The 23,196-nt window shown below is 41.9% G+C and overlaps 1 protein-coding gene across 8 annotated transcripts in view; it reads left to right on the top strand.

The window, feature by feature from the left end:
* SBF2 (SET binding factor 2) overlaps positions 1–23,196 on the top strand; it is a 317,965-nt gene that overhangs the window by 91,631 nt on the left and 203,138 nt on the right. The gene's annotated exons all lie outside the window — the stretch shown is intronic.

The raw sequence follows: 23,196 nt of genomic DNA, 5'->3' as shown, positions 1-23,196 counted from the left end.
CTGGAATGCCCTTCTTCTCTCTTTGTTCCTCAGGGAACATGGCCTCAAAGGTCTTCTTCAAAAATGTATCTGCTGTACTGGAAAAATACCATCAGCCAAAAGATTACTGTTTGTTGTGCTTTGGCAAAGCCCCCAGAAAAGATTCTTTCTCCCACAGCAAGGTCTTCACCAAGAAGGCTAGGTGGAATAGAACAGCATATCATCAAGTCTTCCTTTGGGAGCAAGCACTGAAGGTCAAATGTAGCCATGCAAAACTAGCCCCTGTATACTGCCTCAGCCTCCGTTTCAAGATGCCACCTCTACTCTCTTCTCTAATTTCTCTGGCTAAAGTAATGGAGATCGCCTCTACATATCAGACTCTAATATTGGGACCACCCATCTGGTACCAACAACTTGATACAGGGTGAACTTTTAACTCCCTCCACCCTGGACAAATTGCTTGAGATTGGCCCTTTGGTGCAGATGGTCAATATGAGCAGGTCAAAACAACCACGTCCTGAAAAAGTAACCCATATATAACTAGGCTCCAGGACCTGAGAACAAATAGAAAAGAGGAATTAATTAAATAGAAATTGACATAATTGGTGATGCTTCAGCTCTGATCCAGCCACCCATAACTTGGATGGTCCCCCAAACACTATTGCATCCTTAAACATTGATCCTGGAAAAGCTATAAATTGCATGTGATCAGAACAGCCCAGACACAATGCTTCAGCTCATTATCAGATGGTGAATCAAAACAAAACTTCTCACCAGAGCCATATTATCTACCTCACCAGCCTTATCAGCCCTTTTAGGAAGTTTCTTTTGACATTGCTACAACATGCCCCTGTAGGGCCACAAACACTCCTGCTGCTTCAGTTCTCCCTCATCCTCATATGGGGATTGGACATCACAGGCATGGCCAGACTTGCTCAGCAGATGAGCCAGATATGGTAAATGGCGGGTGTTTGAGAGCTGTAAGTGGGTGGCCACGCGCACCTGTGGTGGCAAGCTGCAAAATAAATTCAAAGAGCAGATTAATATCTGTCTACTTTTTTTCAGATAAAAATGGTAAATCCTGGCATTACCTTTGTTCTTTTAATTTATTTTGTCTTCTGCTTTGCCTGTTGAAAGTGCGATGCCTTCTTTCTCTGTCTGAGAAGCAGGTCTTGCTCATCATTCCTTCCTTGCACCACCGTTCAATTTGTGACAGCTATAGAAGTGGCTGTCATCATTGTTCCTTTCCTTTTTCTGCATGCCAGCTACCTGAGAAGCAGGTAATAATGTATGGCAAAATTTTGTATGGTAAAAAGTTGGATACATGCAGAATGCATGTATTTTTTGAGATCAAATAACTGCATCCACAGAGTAATTGGTGATGCATAATGTTCTTTACTTCTACTGATGCCCAGAATGCATGATAAAGGATGTGTGCACATCCTCATTGCTGTTTGAAGAGAAATAGTGCAAACCATCTTCTATTACTGAGCAGTATCATAAACTTAGTAATGCCAGCACTTCCAAAAATGTTCACCTTTTAATACCTTTCTCTTAGGTGTTTAAGCAATTTACTATCTGCTTAGTGAGTTTCACAATACCACTTACCTGTATGAAACATGGGGAAACGTTTGTAATTAAATGTAACTTCTGCAGCATCAGCTAAATATCCTCCACCCCATATTTGTACAGTGTATCTCAAGAAATTATCTATAGTATAAGTAACACATGCCAGGTAGAATGTTAAGAAGAGGTGGTGTTCCCTGCTTCCCTTTACAATATGTATATTTAATATACTTCCCTATAATTTAGTACCATATCTGGCTTTATCTCTAACTAAAGGAGAGCCAAGACAAAATATACTTGGAGTGTTACATTCAGCCGTGTACACATTGCTTGTTTTTAGAAAAAAATTCAGGTGAAAGCCTTTCTTAGCTATAGTCAGCAGACTTTATATTACTTTTATGATTTAGTTTTCATTTGCAGCTGTGTGTAGCTGATATCGTCAGTGAAAAAATATTTGTAGAAATTCCTTTTCCCTATGGATTTCAAAGGACATACCATTTGTCTGATACATCATAGGACAAAATTGCAGCAATGTGACTTGATTCTATACAGGTACTAGGCACATTAAAAAGAGAGGAATTGGCTCCATATGCAATTTGAATAGATTCTCTGGCTCTGACTCTCATGCTACTTTGAAAGCAGAACCTTAATTTGAATATAAAGGAACAGACTTTTTGTGGAGGAAATGGATTGATAGTGGAATGTATACTTCAGATTAGTTAATAGGATTCTACAATGAGTTTTTACCATTCTTCTTTGTTCTCTGTGTGTATTACATATATGGGCTCTGCAGCTGGGTGGAGCCTGCTGTCAGGAAGTTTCTACAGCTAAGTGTTAATTTGGGTGGAAGCCCCTCCCCTGCCTGTTCTCTAGATCCATGGGAGAGGCTCCCACCCATTCGCTCTGTTCCTTTTCAACCACCTCCATGCCTAGATCGGGAAGTGCTTCTCTCCTCAACTTAAATATTTTTTCCTCTACTGTTTTATACTTGGCTCCCTATTCAGCCATCTTTCCATGAACTTCATTTTTACTCTTCACTTGTAAAATCCAGAACAAAACAAAACTTTCCTACTCACTTTCTCTCTGATCTTTTGTGTCCTTCTACCAGTCCTTCCTCCATTCTCTGTTCTCTGTCTTCCCCATCTACTGTGATGGCATCAAAAGCACCCTTTAGAAAATGTGTCTGTTGTGTAAGTAAATCCCCTTCTGCCACAGACAGTCACTCCCTCTGCTTTTCTGTTTGGGTGAGGGACACATTGTTGAATTATGCCTGCATTGCCAGTCCTTCACAAAACAGGCCTGGACACACGGGGCTGATTGCCTGAGGGTCAGGATCCTGGAAGCTGTGGATTTCTGGCATGGCCAGAAAAGCACACAAATTTGGGGGAAAAGATGGCCGCTGCCATCACCACCAAGTGAAAGTTGTGGATAGCATGAGAACCCCTGTCTACCATCAATGCCTAGGGCAGTGATGGTGAACCTTTTAGAGACCGACTGCCCAAACAGTGCCAACACTGCAATAAAACCTGAATATTGAGGCTTTAGTTTAGAAAAAACAACTCATACATTAACATCTTTTGTCTTAAAAGAAAAACACAATAACAGAGCTTTTAATGATACAAACAGCTTTTTATTGAAAGGTAAAAGTTTGCATTTGGTGTGCTTTTGCACAATTAATGTGATAGTTGCTGTTCTATGCATGCTGATAATTTGTCACACCTGAGAGGGAACCCCTAACTATCATCTACACTCAGGCCAGTTGCCTCATCAGTCTCCCATCAATCCCAAGGGGGCTCCAGGGCAATCTGCAAGGAAGAGTGCAACTTTCAATCTTGAGAGGACATTCAGGTTTACTGACCTCAACACTAATCTGTCAACTGTCAGGAACATTCATCCCACTGGCACCTCTATGAAGACTTAATACCAAGCAAACATGGATGGTGATCTTTGATGCTACTGACCTTAAGACCAAGAATGTCCTCTTCATTGTCAGATCCCAAGGATTATGTGTCCAACTTGGACCCAGATGCAGTACTATCCACCTCCTCATCTGATGTAACCATCATCACACAGGATCCAGTGCCTCCCTTGGAGGAGATGGGCAGATTCTCCAAATAGGTCCTGTAAATGGCAAATTCCCTCAGCCTCTAGACACAGCAGCCTGGAATATATAGTTATGGATCCTGTCTTTGACACCACCCACATGGAAGACTCAGCTGCACTGGTGACACCATTCCTGTCCATATTATTGCAAGTGATCCAGTAGATGTAGAAGGTCCTTACAGTCACACATGCCACCTCAATTGGTTTGAGAGCATGTATTGGGTCTTGGAAGGAGATGCCCTGTTCCTCTTCTAGCACCCATGGCCCAATTTCATTATTGTTGATCCTGCACAGGATCTAATGCAACAACAACCATGGCACCAGCAGACCAGGAGGACAGGCCAACTGCTCCTATGGGACAAAATTGGAGCCATGGGTGACCACCCTGCTGATGATGACAGGGAACTGACTTGAGTGTTGCAGTTAGAGGCCAAGCATGCATCCAGGTCCCAGGCAGCCCCCCAGGTCAGAAGGCATGACACCACGGTTCACAAGTGCAAAATCACCTAGAGGAGGAGGAGTGCCATCGCTGACTACCCTTGCCAGCTCCCCCCCCCCCATCTTGATGGACATCTCTCTTTGTTCCTTCCTGTATGGAAGTGATAACATCCAACTCCTGGGTCTTATCCATCATTGAGAGATTCTACCAGTTTGATGCTATCCCACCTCTGTTCCCAGTGTTGATGGCAGAGATTGATTCACTGCCTTTCAAGGGGACAGTAGAGTGAGTCCTTCATTCCAACCTTTCCTAAGGCTTTGACTCTTAACTACTTCATGGAGCTGAAATGAGATGGGAGCCTCAGACCCACCCTAGACCGCAGGGGCATCAATTGCCTATCATACCAAGGAAGTTCAGGAGAGTTATCCTCCAGAGCATCCTACCTGCCCTGCAGAGAGGGGACAGGTTCACCTCAAGTGATCTGAAAGATGCCTACTTTCAAATTACCATAGACTACCATTGTTGGCACTTTCTATACTTCCAGATTGAAGATGAAGTGTTCCAATTCTCTGTACTCTCCTTTGGGCTTCCGGCTGCCCTCAGGACCTTCACTAAATTAATGGTAGTGGTCTGCTCACACCTGTACCCCCAAGGAGTACAGGTTTTCCTGTACCTTGATGACTGGCTCCTAGCTGCAGTATCTAAGATCCATCTAGGAACTATCACACTTAATCCACTTCACCTGTTCTTTCCTACAGACTGGGGCTCTGTATTAACCATGAGAAATCCATTTTCTCCCCATCCCAGTCCGTCATACAGGCCTGGCTCAACTTATCCTCAGAGAAAGCTGTCCTTCCAACATCCAGAACATCTGCATCAAGATGGCCACCAGACTCAACACTAGAATGACTATTTCAGCCCACAGAGTACAAATAGTCACTCTAGTGTTTGACTCATAGCCATGAAAATGGCCGTGGTCCTCTTTGCAAAGCTCCAAACATGAGCCTTACAAAAGTGGTTTGTCCATGAACATTGGGCAATCCACAGAAGACATGCCTGATGTCCTTCCACCCACCAGGAACAGCTGCCACAGGTGGATCAATTCTCACAATTTGCCAACAGTAGTCAGCTTCTCAACCCCCCCAATTCATCATTGTAACCACAGATGCATCACTATCAGAACGGGGGTCAATTCTGGTGACCTGAGAAGCCAGGGGACCTGCAGTTGACAAGAGTCCAGGAGATTCAACATGTGGGCAGACACTAAACTGCATGACCTTGATATGAACTAGTGGCAACTGAGCATCAGATTGTATTTTTGCACTTTGCTCAACTTCTTTGCTTCTGCCACAGGACATTCCTCTATCTCTCTTGCAGTCCAGGCCTGATACCATGAGACCAGGGCAAAATCCTCCACCCCGACATTAACCCTCTAAGTCTCACAGCATGGCACATTATTCCATAAATTCTCACTGTTGATACTCTGCCAAAGGGTGTCAGAACCACCCTCGATGCTGCCCCAAAACCATCAGTGTGAAAGTTTTACCTATTCAAATTGCAGGCATTCATCACCATGTGCAAAGAATGCTCTTGACCCATGCGATACCATGATTGAGTACATCCTCCAATCTCTACATGCGATTTTCCAAAAAGGGGCTAAAGTTCTCCTCAGAGACTCTCAGCCTAGGTCATGAAAACCATCTCTCCAGCCTATGAGCTAGCCAGTGTACAACACTTGGCCCATCCAAGAGCCCACCCTGCATGAGTGACGGTGACATCTACAGCCCTCCTCATGGGAATTTCTTTGCAGGACCTTTGCAGAGCAATTACATGGTTCACACTTGCAATTTTCATCAAGTCTTACAGACTAAATGTCTGGGCAGGGGCAGGCTGCCCCTTTAGCAGAGCAGTCCTCTTCATGTCCCTCCATTGACAGCCACATTCCACCATCGTCTCCAGGGTAAGTTGCTAGTCACCCATATGTGTGATGTGAAGAGACCATGAAGAAGAAAGTCAACTTGCTTACTTGTAACTGTCATTCTTTGAATGGTCATCTGTGCATTCACACAACCCTCCTACTGGCCCTGTTGCGTGTCAAACCAAAGACAGTTAGCTCACCTCTGCAAGGGGCACAGGGGCTGGACTAGGGCAGTACAACACTGCTCTTTTGGTCCCAGGACCTATAGGCACCCTATAGGTGCCCTCAGTGGAACTGAGGGAATGGGTGGGGGCCCCTCTCTTGGATGCAGGGAACCAGAAGGGGAGGGGGTCCTACCCAAATTAATGCTTAGTTGTAGAAACTTCCGGGCAACAGGCTGCACATAGGCTCAGAGCCCATATGTGTGAATGCACAAATTACCACTCAAAGAATGGCAATTACAGGTTAAGCAACCTAACTTTTTTGATACCGTAGCTCTTCTCATCTAGTACTGACTGGCAACATATTCAGTTACTACATTTTCTGGTGTCTGTACATGCATCATCAGTGATGTGTGCTTCATTACCTACTATACTGTTGGAGGAATTGAATGTATTTTACAAATGCTAAGCCCTCTCATATAGATTGAATGCTGAGAAAGGCATTATTAATTCACATGCAGGGCTGTTTCAGAGGAGGTACTCATTCAGTTATGTAAGCTTTAATGCTATGTAGAGCTGTAAAGTTAAGCCCCTGGCATCTCTGTTAGACTCAGTAGTGAATACAGACTACAGCAAAGCCTTTGACTGTGTGGATCACAAGAAGCTATGAATGGTCCTGAAAGAAATGGGTGTGCCCTCAGCACTTGCTTGTCCAGATGCATAATCTGTATCACAGACAAGAAGCCACTGGTAGGACAGAATATGGAGAAACAGAATGGCTTTCCATAAGTAAAGGTGTCAGACAATGATGTACTTTATCTTCCTGTTTGGTCAATCTGTGTACAGAACATGTTACAAGAGAAGTTGGATTTGAATCAGAGAAAGGAGTGAAAATTGGCAGGAGACACATCCAGAATGATATGCAAATGACACCATACTGCTGGCGGAAAGCAGCAATGAATTCAAACAATTCCTGATGAAAGCGAAAGAAGAAAGTGCAAAGTTGGACTGCAGCTGAATATTAAGAAGAAAAATCATGACCTCAGAAGAATTGCAGAACTTTACTGTTAACATTGAAATTGTGAAAGACTTCACTTACCTTGGTTCAGTCGTCAAGTCATAGGGAGACAGTAGCCCAGAAATTCAAAGAAGACCGAGGCTTGAAAGGTCCGCAATGAAAGCACTTGAAAAGGATCAAATGTAAGGATGTTTCACTGAAGAGCAAGGCCAAGATCATCCACACTATTGTATTCCTGATCACTGTGTATGGATATGGAAGCTGTGAAGAAAGCTCACAGGAAGAAAACGGATGCATTTGAAACATGGTGCTGGTGAAAAGCTTTGTGAATACCTTGGACCAATACATGAGCAAGTGGGTCCTAGAGGTATAGAGGTACAAATCAAGGTGCAGCTTTCTTTAGAAGCAAAGATTACAAAACTGAGGCTGTGTCATACTTTGGATTCATCATGAGAAGACAGGACTCTGTGAAGAAGACAATCATGCTAGGGGGAGTCAAAGACAGAAGAGTAATACCAAGCATGAGATGGTAACGGAGGTTATAGCGTTGAGATTACAAGAGCTGAACAGGGGCTGTCATGGTCAAGAAAGCCATATATGGTCACCATAAGTCAGAGATGACTTGAGAACACAATAACAAAGTGAATAAGTAGACAGTATAGTTCTCTCAGAACTTATATAACACAATTCCACCTAGATAATCCAGCCAGAATCCTACTGGCCAACTTCTCTACTAGTTGAGGTTTTTAACCCATGTATACATTTCAGTATTCCAGCCTGAAGCTTACAAGAACATGGATCAATGTAGTCAGTTTATCCCTGTTCAGGAAAGGCTACAACTGATGGACCAATGCAAGCTAGTAAATATTCTTGGAGTCACTGGGGCCATGAGGGTCTCTAGTGGCAACATTGGATCAAGGAATACCTCCAACCTGTACATCTGCTCTTCTTCGTCGTGGCCTCTGTGCATCACACATATGGGTGCTGCACCTGCGCATTGCCTGTAGCAGGGAAGATTTAAAAGCTCCCCCCCCACACACACACAGTATAAGAAGGCAGAGCGCCTGCCATTTCCTCAGTCTTCTTGCGACCGCTGTTCGCTGTGCTTCGAGCCTTTCGTCTCTCAGTTCGTATATCGTGTATCCTGTTCTCCCTTAAACCGTTGTTTCTCTTAGCTTCTTGTTAAGATTTCCAAGTTGTTATACCTCTCCGGTAGAAGTTTTCTTCACATTCCCCTTTTTCCCTGTTAACCAAAAAAAAAAAAAAAGTTTTTCTCTTCTTTCATTTCTAAGCTTTTTCTGGTGAATACTGTTAGTGCTGGCTAAGTTGAATTTTCCCCTTTTGAACTGACAAAGTGAATTTCTTGAAGATTTTACCTTTAGCAAAAGGTGGATGAGTTTTTCACATGTTTATAAAACTAAAATTTTGGAGTTGTTCTTAATGTTCTATCATCCAGTGATCTTTGCTATAGTATTCAAATGCATTTGTTTCGCATTTTAAATTGTTGGCACATTTTGTTATGGTTTGCTGAACACAGAGATTTGATATTTCAAAACTTACCTTGTATTGTTTATATAGCACAAATATTGACAGATGCAAAAACAAGCTTTTACAAGGCTACCTTTTAACTCTCTAAAATTTGTACAGCTTTTACTACCATTCAGGAGTTGTTGGACAAATACGATTTGGATAGTCTTATATATATTCATAAGTGGAAGATTTCATTTTTCAGACTGCTTGACTCTTTAAACATTTCCCTTTGTTATATTGCAGTCCCAGAAGTAAAGTGGAATGCTGTGTAACCTTCTGGAAGGACTCAGATTGTTCCTTTCTTTAAAAAAAAAAACACCCTCAAGTAAGAATAGAATCATTAGTTAGTGACTAAGGATAAATACGTTTAGCTTACCATTCTTTATGTTCCTGTGTTGTGAAGAGGCAAACTCTTATTATTCCTTGATGGAAGATAACGGAAAGGAAAGCTGAATCTTTACTAATAAGCCAAAGCAGGAACTAAAGGAGACTATGATTGTTTCTCTTGGTTGTTTTGTAATGAAGGTTGTTGTTCCAAATGAATGAGTAGGAGTAGCGACATGTAAAATTGCACGTTGCTAGCAAGATAACTGACCTGCCAAGATTCCGTTCACTTTCTCACGGTAGAAGGAATGTTTTATCAGAGGAAATCATGTTGCTATGTAATAAGCAGTATCTCGTAGCAATAGTTAATTTTATTGCAGTGTCAAATTCTAATATGGCCAGAAAACAAATGTTATAAATATTCATGCAGCTACATTTTTTCAACAAAAATCATGAAATCAGGTCTTAATTCTGCTCACAAAAATCTTACCATTAGTAGCCAAAACTTTGCACAGAAGAAATGGTATTTAATATCACATTAAATACTTTTCAGGGTATGTGCAAAATGCCCTAACATAAAGGGAAATTATCTTTAGAGCTTGTCATAGGTACTTTGCAGAACAACCAGCCCACTGTGGAATACTGTCACAGTAGGTTATTGTGATGTGCAAACTTGCCTTTTGAGTGTGTATACCTGCATATCAGCTAACAGTTTTTTGAGGCAAAGAAATGAAAAGAAAAAGGGTGATCATTGGATGACCTGAAAAGATCTTTTTTCCCAAGGGGAAGTAGTGAGGTAGGATGAAATGAGCATCAACCTCACTTTCCATATCAACTGGACAAGGCAGAAAGAGAAAAGGGGGAGAAATGAAGCTGTCAGGAAAGTTGTCAGAATGGCTTGTTGCTACTTTTCTTTCCTCAAACCACTGTGTTTTTGCTTGTAGGACTTCCAAGATGTACATTTAGGCATTTAATTTTTAACAGTGATTTTTAAAGACCTCTTAAAGATTATGGTAAAACAGTTGTTCATGTATATAGAACCAGTAAGATCACATTGGCAAATGCCATTTAAAACATTAATGGCTGAAGAGTGCTACCCCATGACAGTGGTCAGCAAATGGAGGACAGACACCTACCATCCCCTCACAGAACTGCTCTACTCACCATCTTGGTGAAAGGTGAAGGTGGGAAGGAAGCTTGCTGAACCAGTTTTATAGTGTGAAACCACTCCCACCAGCTTAAGTTATAGTTATGGGAAATCAGCACCTTTGTGAATAGCTCACAAATGGTGCAGAACAGAAAAGCAGCATGAAAAAGTAGTTGTAAAAATCTGGGTTACAGGGGCAGAAATAGTGTGAGAAGGCTGATTTGGGGAGTGTGTTGTGTGTTACATGACCTGGGTTAGGTGTAGAAGTGTGTGCCTGTGGGTGATGTATGTATGTGTTGATAATAGCCTAGGGTTAATAGATAAAGCCTTTATCTTTATGTGGTATCCTCTGATTTATTTCAGAACATCTTTAATTGAGAATTCTCACAACATTTGAAGAGGTGTATAGATGCATCTTGGCTCATGCTATTCATTTTCATAAATGATCTATTTTTGTAAAGTAGTACATCTGATGTGCAAGACCTTGGATGTATTTTTAAAAAACAAAGAGCTGATTCATTATTTCCTGACAGACATTCTGTCCTGTAACATTCATTGGCATGAACTTTGCAGTATCACAGGCAAGAACTACTTAAGAGGCAAATTAGTTTAATCTATTTAATGGAAATATGAATTATCCCAACTTCTGAAGCTGAAGAGAGGAGTACTGATCTTGTGTGTCATTGACTACAGCTGAGTGCTCTAGACCCACTTATGGAAGCTGGTTTAGATATTGTGAGTGTCTGCAAATATATTGTTCAATTGGCCAAAATTCCATTAACCCAGTTTGATGCCACTAGGAGAGTAGAATTGGAAAGTTTTGGGCACAGGAATGGCTGTGCCATGCAGCAGCACGAAGCAACCTATTTCATGTAACAGTAATGAAGACAGCAGCTACCAACAAGACTTTAAAAGTGTGGTACTTGGCAAGGAGAGGGAGTCATTTGAACTTTGCTTCAAGCAGCAAACAATCTTGTACTGACATTGGTTAGGCAACTTCTTAAGATCATCTAAGAATATGTAGCACTATTTTATAGCCATCTGACTGTAGCCCATAGGGCAGACACTGTAGTTCAGTAGAAGAGCATTTGCATGTCCCAGGTTTAATCCCTTTCATCTTCAGTTCAACAGCAGCCCCAGGATGGGGATAGGAAAGAGCTGTCCCTGCTTGAACTGTGAAGAGTTGCTGCCAATAGCTGTTCCACTGAGTAGTCCGAGCTACTGTCCCTGGATTCACTGAGCCCAGTTTACTGTTTTCCTGAGATGTTTTCTTTTTCTTTTTTGCTTCTGTTGGAAATTTCAGAATTAAACCTGAGAGCTTACACTTTACCCTACTTATTTACAAGTGAATTCAAAATGGCAGAGTACTGACTTCAAATTGTGCATTCTAGCGTTGTTTGTGGTCTCTAACCAGGAACTTAGAGGCTTAGAGCATTCAGTGAGGTAGCAAAACTAACTGCAGAGTAAAGCTGAACAGTCTTCTTTTTTTCCTTTTTTCTTTTTTGATAACTTGCACATTCTCTTTGTGTGTTTGGAGGTGGGTGAGGGACTGGTTTGGGAAACTGGGTTATTTCTATTTCAGATAAATGATAAGAGGTTTTGAGAACAGTGATATAATAACAAAATGGGCTGCAGTATAAAAATAAAAATTAATGATGAGCTTCCATGACAAAAGAAGCCTTAGAGTTAAGACAAGGACTGATTTGTAACCTGTATTTAGCCTTGGTCTTTGGAGAAAAAAAGAAATGTACAAAAGGACAACTCAGAGACGACTTCAATGTATATTCAGTTTTTGGATTAGGTATTTGTATTTCCCTATTTCTTCTCAAGGATGTGATTCTAAGAACTTGGTAGGACATAGGCAAGGAAGCCAAATGGGAAAAAGCAAGAGGCAGAAATGAACTCTGAAGCATTAAGACAGCAGTTCAAATACAGATTAGGAGTTGCAGTTAACAGTAGCTGATTAGAAGTCTTTTTTTCCTTTAAGGCCTCTTGGTGACCTAGTTTAGCTGAGTCAAACAAGAACAGCATCAGTAGTAGTCTTTTGCCTGCCCAGAGCTTAGTTCCAGAAATATAGCTTTCATGTAACAGGGTACTTATGTAAATAAATTAGTTACTTAGATAGTTAAAACTTTTAAATCCTGCCCTTCACAATGTCTCAGGAGGGTAATGCAATAAAATAAGATACAGCATCAAAATTGTAGTAGATAAAATCCAATCCTAAAAACATGACTAACATTTTAAATAATGTGAAAATAAAAAGGTTTTGGCCTGGTGCTGAAATGAAAAAAGCATAAGTGCCAGGCACACCTCTCTGGGTAGCCCATTCCATAGCCAGGGCACCACCACAGAGAAGGCCTTTTCTGGTAGTCACTCTTCTGATCTTCAAAGAGCGTTCTCGAAGAAGGACATCCACTCCAGATCTTAGTGGTTGGGCAGGTATATATGGAAGGAAGCACTCCTTCAAATATCCAGGTCCTAAGCTATTTATGGCTTTATAAGTCATCACTAGCACCTTAAATTGGACCCAGATTTCCATTGGAAGCCAGTGCAGATGGTACAGGACTGGCATTATGTGTGCATATCTGTCACTCCCTGCTAGCAACCTGGATGCTCTATTCTGAACTGATTGAAGTATCCAGACTGTCTTCAAGGGCAGCTCCATGTAAAGCACATTACAATAGTCCAGTCAGAAGGTTACCAAAGCATGGGTCATCGTCACTTGGCTCTGCTCATCCAAGTAAAAGGAAAGCGCTGCTCACCACAGTAGTCACCTGGAACTCCAAGGATAACTCTGGGCTGAGGAGCACTCCCAGACTACACACCCTGTTCCTTAGAGTGAGTGCAGCCCCATCCAGAATAGGGCAAAGATCACTTACCTGGAGAATTGAACCCCTTACTAACAGGACCTACATCTTGTCTCGATTAAGTCTCACCTTGTTAGCCCTCATCCAGCCCATCACCCAGACACCAATTAAGAGATCCTAGTCTTTGAATTCTAAAATTGATATGTATTGGAATGTGATTTTTTAGACTAGTTGTGATCAAGTTAAGTGTGTTTGTGGGGAGCATGTAATGTAATAATTTAAGTTAAGCAAATTAAAGTTTTTTTTATGTTCAAGATAGCAGTTTGCCCTATGTTATGTTCAGAAATGTATTGTTATTGTTGATTTGTGATTAAGATTGCTAGAAAATGAGGGAGACAGACTATCCTCCTCAGCTGTTGGTTCCTCAACATTGTCAACTGGGAAAGAGATTTTTATTTGGACCCTAAAACACACAAAATAAATCTGCTAGAACAGATTCACATCTGGTTGGCAGATTTCCTTCATGGAGAGATTCCAAATTCATTGTCAAGATTAGTGTTAGCATTTATGGGTTTTCGGGATTTTGACTGGAATTCGAAATATTGTGTTTTGAAGCAATGGACAAATTAGTGTCTCAAAGGTATTTGTTTATGTTCTAATTTTGGAGGAGGCTTTGACTATGTTCTAAACTCAAACTATGCCTCATTTTTGGGATTGTCTTGGGATTTCAGAAACATTCTCAAAATATGGAAGTGTGCATGCACACTATTTCAGTGTACTCCTTTACGGAGTCTGCAAAGGTAAATACAGTTGTCTTCTATCACTTAAAAGTGAGATCCTCCTTGTAAATTTATTCAGAATTAAAGGTGCTGCTACAGAATTAAAGTTATTGGTAGATTTCTATATTATATTACAATTATTTATATTGTGGTGGTCTGTTTCCTACCTGCTATATATTGCCACAGCATCTATTGCCACCTAGCCCCCTGCAACCAGTGTTGTAAGAGGGAGGGAATAAAAGTAGTTCTTGAGCTAAGGTTGATGAAATAGTTTGAGACACAATCTGGAACAAAAGTGCATAAATCTTTGTGATAATCCTAATTGAATACATGTAAGAAGTCATGGTTTGGATTATTATGTGATAGTAAGGGTAACAAAGTAATAATTTTTCATCACCAATACAGTGTTGTCCAGAATTTCTGTATGTCTTGGGGCCCTTTGTAGCGTAACCTAGTAGGCAATATGGTAGAACTTTTGGTAGCACTCTGTGACATGTTTGCAAGACACACTGAGAACAAAATCTCTCTGTGTTGCAACTTATACATCCCACTGGAGGTGTCCAGGACACTTTCTGGTCCTATTTAGTTCAGTAACTTTCAGTGACTGCACATGATAGGAAGGCACTTAGCCTATTCCAGTGAACCATTTGTATGCTTATCTTTTTGCTCCTTTCAACTTACTATATTTAGCAGGAATAAAATGACCAGCTAGGTCCAGGAGGTAATAAATTCCTCATTAAGAAAGGTGGCAGACCCAGCTTCTTGTAGGAGATGGCACTGTGATTGGTCCTGAAGGCAACTACCATTGACCCTGAAGCCATTGGCTAACATCCTTTTCCAAACAAGGTGTTTGACTGGACCTGTATTTCTGGATGAGTCTGATGTTTGAGATATGTTTCAGATCTGGTTTGGGCCTGGTTTTGGTATTGAAACTGTCTTACCCTAAGAGATTACCCTTGCAGGAAAAAGAAGTGGGTATTGTCCCTTATTAAGTCTCTTGGACCATTAAGTGTGTTCAGTATTCTACACTCCATGCCTGAATGGAGTGTAGGTGGCAGTGCTCTTCATTGGGTTTCTGCTTTTACTTGGATGGCTATTTCGAGAAGATGGCTCTAGGTTATTTCTACTTGTTTCTAGGCCATTCTTTGGGGTCCCCTTCTATTGGACATATATATAAAATGACTGAATTAAGTCTATGGATTCATTTTAGGATATGGCAGAAGCAGGCAACCTTTCTGGGCCCATGGGCACATTTGGCACTTCAGTACTATCACAAAATGGCTGTTGTAGGAGGTGTGCCAGTCACAGTCATTTCCTATTCAGTTTAATTACCTGTCACAGCTTCAGAGCAATGATCCCTCTGGCCGCTGCTGGACTTGTGGCTTGTACAGTACCTGTTACAGTTCTGCTCCTTATGCTCACAGCCATCAGCAGTAGCATCACCACAACAATGATGTGGCTATCACAGTCCCTACAGTTTTGGTGGCAACAGTTCCTCCTACCTATCAACAGTTCCTCCTGAGTTCTAGTTCTGGTTTCAGCACTGTGGCTCCCACTTCTTCCTCAAGGATAAAGTAGCTTTCATCTCCTGCTTGATTCCTGCCTCTGCTACCCAAGGAAGTTTGGACAAGAGAGAAAGTAAGAATAGGAGAACAGGACAAAAGAGCCTGGGAGGGCATCCTGTGTGCGTGTAGTAGGTGCTGGCGCCCCATAGGTGCCAGGTTGCCAACCTCTGTACTAAATTCTTTTGAGCCCAGGATTCATTGCTAACAGAAACCTATTTCACAAAATGTAAACACTTTTTCTCCCTTTACCACTTTGTTGCCCAACTCTAAACTTTCTTTTTGCTCTCACTCTGCACCACTACCCAAACACACACACTCTAAACCCCACATTCCTCTGCCTCTTTTTCTCACACACATGCAGCCCATATCCATTCAATTATTCAAGTACACAACCTTCCCCGTCTCCTGATAGGCTCGCATTGCCTTCAGTGATTCCTGCTGGGTTCCTACCAGTTCCCTGTTCCTCCAGCAGGATTATTGGTGCCCTTTCTGGCCACTCCGAATGCTGCTGTCAGGGTACGAAGGACTATGGGATATTTCAGAATTCTTCTCCTAAACACATTCCTATGATCTCAAGAGGAGGAATCCAGCATCACATCCCTCCCACTCCCTTACTGCTTTGCAGCTGACCCATAAAGAAGTGTACTGGCTGCTTCCCAACCCCATAGAGGCTGAAAAGGGGGAGTTCTAGTGGGCCAGGAGGGAGGGGGAGGAGAGATTCCAGATTTCATCATCCATTCCCACCCACCACTGATAAATGAGCTAGATGTGCTCAAAAGTCTTTTAAGCAGTTTGAGTCCCCGCTTCTTTCTGTGGAAGAAGAACAAGAAGCAAAATGGTTTCCCCCCTCCTCCTACCCTGCTGGCTTCACCCCAAGAGCCATAGGATTCTTTAATGTCTTTGCACCATAGGACGGTTCTCTTTTTAAAAGCTTTTTATGCTGTAAATTGCCCAGAGAAGATTTTTCTATGTGAACAAAAATAGGATAAATAATAAATATGCTTTTAAAAAGCCTGATTAGGTGGGGAAATTCCTGCAAATTTTTAAAATGCAATTGAGACTTATAATTTTCTGTCAACCATTTATGGATCCCTGGATTTTTTTAAAATTCTTTTTGGACAGAAAAAAACTAAATGTCAACTATTAAGACAATGATCTAAGTTAGTGCATTTGTGAGTGTCCACTTCTGGAGAAAACCTAGTCTTTACCCTTTGGGACTGCTCTCATTTGTCATACATTATTAAATTTTCAACACTTCCTCATGAAAAAATGTTCTAAGATATGTTCACTTTACAGTTTTTTCTAAACTCATGAATTCTTTTGTTTCCACTTTATTTCTGTCGGGTGAAAAATGGTTGGATGAGTGTTTGAGCAATCAAAAACAAATGCCTCTTATGGTTCTTATAATACAGAATTTTTTCATGTCTAGTTTGATATGAGACACACACACACGCATGCACATACTCTTATAGATAGATATCCCAGAACTGGTTACATTTACTCAGTAGAATAAGACAAAGCTGGGTAAAGTACAAAGTTCAGTTCAAACTTAAACTCAGAATTTCAGGATCAAACTAATGTTCTTATAGCTAATGTGTGTACCACAAACCTGCAAAGTCTAAGTGAAGGCTTTGCCTTAATGTTTGCACCAGGAAAGCAGTAAAGGCAAATTTTGCATTCTAAAGTGTTGCTTGCTGAAAGCAGCTTAGGCTGCAATGCTGTGCGCATTTACCTGGGGCTTGCTTAGAATTGCACTCTGTATATCCACTGTTTCCTTTTGTTTTTCAATGCCAAGACAAAGAGAAACTTCAACTTTCCTTGCAAGTTGGCAGCAGTACCCAAACTGAGCTCTATAGAAATGTCTAACAATATATATCCCTGTAAATTCTTAATTTATTCTAAGCCTTATCTCTATTTGGAGCCTAATTTGCTGTGTTTAAGTAAGCAAAGATAAAAAACCAGTAAAGCAGCTCTTCAGGCACTGTTACAACAGAGGATTTGCTGTACTCTAGTTGTTAATTCATTTTAAACAGTCATGAGTATAAAGACCTAGCCAGGTGATGGTGAACCTATGGCACGCGTGCCCAAAGGGGCACGCAGAGCCCTCTCTGTCAGCACACAATCACCCCAGCAGCCATGCACATATTCAGAAAGATTAAGGGTGCCAGGCAAGAGGTCGCTCATTAGCTGCACTGTGAGCTGCCACAGATTTGTATGGACTGTGATTTTAGCGGGATGCAGGTGGCACAGTGGTTTAAACTGCTGGGCTGCTGGGCTGGTTGATCAAAAGGTCACCAGTTCGAGTCTGCACAACCTGTTGTGATTTTAGCAGAAGGTAGGAAAGTAGGACTTACACTCAGGTAGGAAATACACTCAGATGCCTTTTTCAGGGCTGGCCAAAATCTGGTGGTCAGTGGAACGTTGTCCCCTTGTGCTGGTGGTCAGCAAATTCAGTGTTGGCACTTTGCGATAAATAAGTGGGTTCTGAGTAGCAGTTTGGGCACTCGGTCTCTAAAAGGTTTGCCATCACTGGCCTAGCCCATGCACGTTTTACATAAATGCAGAACTTGTCAACCTTCTCTTACTGATTTGTGAGTCACCATAAGCATACAGACACTTGCTCTAATGTCTGCTTCCCCCAATTTTTTCTTTGTTGACATCCTGTATTTTATCAAGTTTGTTTCATCATTGTAGTCTCTGTGCATTACACATATGGGTGCTGTGTCTGCACAGTGCCTGTATTTGGGAAGATTTTCTCAGCATTAAGAGTTTTTGTGGGAACTCTGCCTCTCCCACCCACCCCCCGCCTCCGTATAAATAAACAGAGTTCCTACCCCTTCGCCAGTCCACTTTCAACTACCGTTCACTGTGTCTCAGGTCTCTCTCACTGCTTTGTTCCCTCACAAATATCCTTTGAATTATTCTTCACAAATCTATTTTCTTTCACTCCTAGTTAAACCCCCTTGTTATCTCCAACTTTTGTGCTTCTTTGGCTCAAAATTCTTTTCCCTCTTCTTTCCCCTTCCCTCCTAGTTCCCTTCACAAAAAATAGTAATAATAAGTGTATTATCAATCTTTCTTGGGAACAAGGGGGCATTCTGCATCATGATCTCCACACACTGAAACTGATGGCCTGGCTAATCCATTAACCTTTACAGCATGGGTTCTCAAACTAAGGCCCGTGGGCCAGATCCGGCCCGCCATGACCTTTTAACCAGCCCACCCCACAGATTTTTCACTCTCTGGGCGCGCAGGCATGCGGCTTGCTCATGAAGAGGACATTTTGGACTCGCTCGGAGAAAACGATCTCCTTGTGAGCAAGTTGGCACCTCGCCCCATACCCCCCCCGTCCCCGCCTCGCGCCCTTGCGCCCCACCCCGGCCCACACCCTCCCGCCAGCACCGCCTTGGCGGCCCACGCCCACCACTGACACCTATCAACTGGCCCCCTGTTGAAAAAGTTTGAGGACCCCTGCTCTACAGCATCTCTTTTTGATCCAGAAATCCACTTCATTTTACAGTCAGCTCTGTCCAAATACAAGAAAATTGTACACATCTAAATGGAAAAGGTTTGAAATCTATGGTGCTAACCATAACTTTGTGGCACCCACAATTCAAAATATCCTTCAATTCCTCTTTTCCTTTCAATAGGCAGGACTAAAGCCAATATCTATTAAGGTTTACCTTGCTGCCATTTCGTTTCACAGAAGACAAATAGAGGGATAATCTGTCTTCTCCCATCAATTAATTGTACACAAAGTGTACAAAATTTGAATCATCTGATCCAGTTGATCATTGCAACATCAAGTCTCTCTGTTGTTCTACAAGCCTTGACCAAACCACCGTTTGAGCCACTCGCATCCTCAGATTTAAGACTACTCTCATGGAAAACATCCTTTCTGGTGGCCATCACATTGGCTAGGAGAGCAGGGGGATGCCAGTAGGACCTCAGCGTTTGCCCAAGTGAATGGTCAAAACCATCAAGCTTGCATACCAACTTGCCAACATAGAATGAGCACTCACCCAAATGGGCATTCGACTAGAGCCATCTCGACTTCGACAGCACTGCATGCTGGCATACCTCTGCATGACTTGTACAAAGCTGCTAAATGGGCAGTGCTGGGCACATTTATACCATCCCAACATTAAAGCCAGAAAGGACTGCTCCTTTGGATGCATGGTCCTCTCTGCTGCCCTGCAATAATGACACCTTCCCACCTCCTGGGTAGGGTGAGTTTGCTAGTCACCCATGTGTGTGATGCACAGAGACCACGACAAAGGCAGGTTGATTACCTGTAACTGTTGTTGTTCAAATAATCATCTGTGCATTCACACAACAGCCCTACCAGCCCCACATAGGTGTCGGTGGAACAAATTTGGCTGACTTCTTTCTAACATGTCAGCACTAGTTGGGGAGCGAACCATTGATCTTCCTCTGGAGGGAGGGAGGGAGGGAGGGAAAAGCAATCCAGTACAAATATGGTAATTGATTGTAGGATTTGGTGAGGGGAGAGGAACATCAAAACTCTCATGCTCCATGATATGATGTTCAAGAATAGCTCTGGTCTTGTTTGGTTTATTGGGAAATTGTCCCTTTGTCAAAAATTAACATTGTTTAACTCCAGACAGCTTACTGGCCTTATCAGGAGAGACAAATGTACACAGTTCTTTGATTCAGTCTAGGGTAGAGACTGATGCCTTCCCAACACTCCTTTCTCCCTTGTGGAGAGGACACTGAAAAATACTTCCCTTGGCTCTGCAGCAGCTCTGCTGATTGCTGCAGGAATCTCACAGGGTAGAGTGCTGTCCTGCCTCAGCGGATGCCTTCCTGTGAGGCCAGTGCCAGCTCCTATGGCCCGGAGTCCAGCACCTCTTCCTCAGGCTTGAGATGCCCAACCAGCCCCCACTTTCACCTCCTCATCTGTGGCTAGCAGCCGCACTGCTGGCCTGCCTCTGCCTATGCTCTATTCCACGTTTGGCCCATGCCTCTCACCCCCACCCCAAGCCTTCTCCTGGTCTCCTTTTATCCTCCTTTCCCCATGCCATCCTTTCTCCGCCCTCCCCCAGGTGTTCCTCATTGAGTTCAATCTGTGCTGCTGCGAGGTGTTGGCATATGCCGGCTGCAGCCAGTGGCTTTCCCTCTGAAACCTCCGCCTAGGCAAGGACACTCCTCCATCCCCTCTGTGTTGTTTGTTTTTTCCTTATCTGCTCTCTGGATGCTGAGTGCGAAGCAGCCCTGACAACCTCTCACAATGGTATTAAGAGTTAAGGTCTGGAGGGGGTTAGAGATATTAGTGGCTTTTCCACTTTCATAGGGGTCCTGTACCCCTAACCCTTGTGAATGTGGAGGGGCAACTACTTAGATTTCTTCAACTGAAGCAGTGGGGCTTAGTGAGTATACTTATCGAAAAGACTTTTTAAATTGGTTGTATACAGGTAGTCCCTGGATTACAGATGAGTTGCATTCCTAAGAACATCCTTAAGTCAACTTTAAGTTGGATCACATGAGTAAGCCAAAAACTTGTCTTAGCATATGTATATATTTTATCTTTCTATGCATATAAAACACTTAAACACTCCCATATTCACTAAAACATCTTAAACACAATAAAGCATTGTAGTAATGATAATACAGTAATAATAAAGTAACTACAGGTGCTGGAGAGAGAGAAAATCTGTATGCATTTGTGTATGTGGGTAGCTATATGAAGTATTGTAAAAAGCAAATAAAAGAAACAGTTCTTAAAATAATTTAGAACATTCTTGAGGCAACAGTAGCCTAACATTAACAGATGTTGATAGAGATGGACCCGGTGCTGGCGAGTCAGGGTTTGATAGTGTTCCTGGAGCGGGGAGTACCACTGGAGTTACTTTCTTTAAGTAAGCATCGAGGGTTGTTTCTACAACTTTTTTCCTTTTCTCAAATGGCCTTGTAGAAATTGAGGGCCTGTTACAAGGGCAAATGCTAAAGAAACACCAAAGGGGAACAATGTGTCTTACACATGCCCTGAAACACACTGGCTTGGATACACTTGAGCCAACGCCCAGAACGAAAAGTCATAAAAACTGTATCTCTAGGGAACTAGGCTGCTACAGATGATATGTTGCTAAACACGTCATGTAGTCCTCTAGATATTCATGTAGGGTTTATGGCAGCCCACATGTTCTTAAGTACAGGTTGCTTATAACCTGATGAAATTCTGGAAAGCAACCATGAAAAAATATCTCTGTACTCATGAATGGTCAGTGAAAGTGGCATGTAGTGAGAATAAACTGGGAAAGATGGGAATTTTTAATGAACTATGTTGTTGGAGCACTGCTCATGGAAGGATAGTTGTCAGGTCTTACAACAACAGTGAGATATGCTTCTGAAGTTCAGCAGAACAACACTAAAGAGGTAAAGCTGCAGTTCTATGCATGCAACTAACTAAGAGTAAAATCCATTTAATAGAGTGGAACTTCGAAACAGAAATGCATAGTGTTGCACTGTAAGAACTTATATTAGTTCCTGAGATTTTCTTTTCCTCTTTAATGCTTTAGATAAATAATAAGGCAGCAGAACTGCCTGGAAATGCCTATCAAAGGGGAATGTATGTATTTATTAAGTAAAGCCGCATTTTATATCATTCTACTTATATCTGGTAGTAGATCCTGTCCTCGCTAGAATGGCATCACATTGTGGTGCTGTGCAGCACATGGGTACAGCTTTCAGATATGGTACTCTAGAGAATTTGCTTGTCTAGAGGGAGCTGTAGAGTTAAAGAAAAATTCCAAAAGCTGAAACGGTGGAGATGAACCGGGCAGTTAAGAGGCATTTGTCTTTTTAATTCGAAGATACTTTAAAGCGTTAGACTAGTTTTGGTTTTTATGTTCTGGATTGTTTGCCCTAAATAAGTAACTGGCATGTTTTCCCTAAATGTCAACATCTCTGGTTTCTGTAGGAACTTATGTGTTGTCAACACTTTTTGTTACAAAACATCTGTGTCCCAGGAATCCAAAGGCAAAGTTCAAGTATGAGATCTACTGCTAAGTGCAGTGACTGAAAAGGGCTTAATTGTTACAAGATTGATAGTCTTGCTCCAAAGTATGGCATCCCTACTATATCCTGTTAGGTGTGGCACATTAAAAAATCTATTTTTGGATGGTCAAACTAGTATAGAAAATTAGATTCAGCTGTCTTTGTTTTAGAAGTACTTGCTGAATGGAGGAGAAAGTTGTTGGGGTGGAAACTTACTGTGGTGATATGTGTTTTTTCCCTCCCTTCCATGAGTGCTATCTCCTGAGTGCTTAGACAGTTAAAACAAAGATGATTGAGAAAGTTGGGACTCTGTACACTGCCCTAAACAAGTTTGTGGGTGCGTGTTGTCTCCAACTTGAGCGTGATATAATTAAATCATTTAATTAAAAGTCAAGTTGATGTAGGACTATGTACACGTTTGAGTTGTAGGGAATGCTTCATAATTTCTGCAGAATGAAGAATGTCAGTTCACTTGTAGATCAATCTGTGCTTGTCCGATAATTCTCTTTCTATCTTCACACCACATACTTAAACCAAATTTATTACTACAGGATAGCTTTAAAGGAGGATTAGGAAGATCAATGACTTGCCATTATGGCTAATACTATGCCCAATATTGGAGGCAGTATGCTTTTCAGTACCGGTTGTTGGGAAACATGAGCTGTAGCTGCAGGGCAACATACGTACTAACCCCCACCCCCCTGCCCCTGCAACAGATTATAAGAATCAGATTAAAATGAATTAGAAAGTATTATTTTAAAAGCAAGTAAAGTTCAGCAATTAAGAGATAAAATTTAAAAATGTAGCCAGGTACTTAGTAAAATTGAAGCGTATAGTATCTTA

The sequence above is a fragment of the Varanus komodoensis genome, unplaced genomic scaffold (assembly GCF_004798865.1).
Source record: "Varanus komodoensis strain SLA01 unplaced genomic scaffold, ASM479886v1 scaffold16, whole genome shotgun sequence".
NCBI lineage: Eukaryota > Metazoa > Chordata > Lepidosauria > Squamata > Varanidae > Varanus > Varanus komodoensis.
This window is presented reverse-complemented; position numbering and strand designations above follow the sequence as displayed.